The sequence below is a fragment of the Etheostoma spectabile genome, chromosome 13 (assembly GCF_008692095.1).
Source record: "Etheostoma spectabile isolate EspeVRDwgs_2016 chromosome 13, UIUC_Espe_1.0, whole genome shotgun sequence".
NCBI classification, from domain to species: Eukaryota; Metazoa; Chordata; class Actinopteri; order Perciformes; family Percidae; genus Etheostoma; species Etheostoma spectabile.
In genome coordinates, this window is record NC_045745.1 from 16,111,278 (window position 1) to 16,111,503 (window position 226).

At 40.3% G+C, this 226-nt stretch overlaps 1 pseudogene; it reads left to right on the top strand.

Moving 5' to 3' along the window:
- Positions 1–226, top strand: part of LOC116700869 (myosin-7-like) — a 25,812-nt pseudogene that overhangs the window by 9,443 nt on the left and 16,143 nt on the right.

The following is a 226-nucleotide window of genomic DNA, read 5'->3' on the forward strand; positions in this document are numbered from 1 at the left end:
GATCTGCAGAGTGAAGAAGACAAAGTCAACACTCTGACCAAAGCCAAGGCTAAGCTGGAGCAGCAAGTGGATGATGTGAGAATTTACAAGATTACGTTTATTTATATGAAACATGTAAACTAATGACTAAATAAGAAGTTATGTATTACAACCCACAGCTGGAAGGCTCCCTAGAACAAGAGAAGAAAGTGCGTATGGACCTTGAGAGAGCAAAACGGAAGCTTGA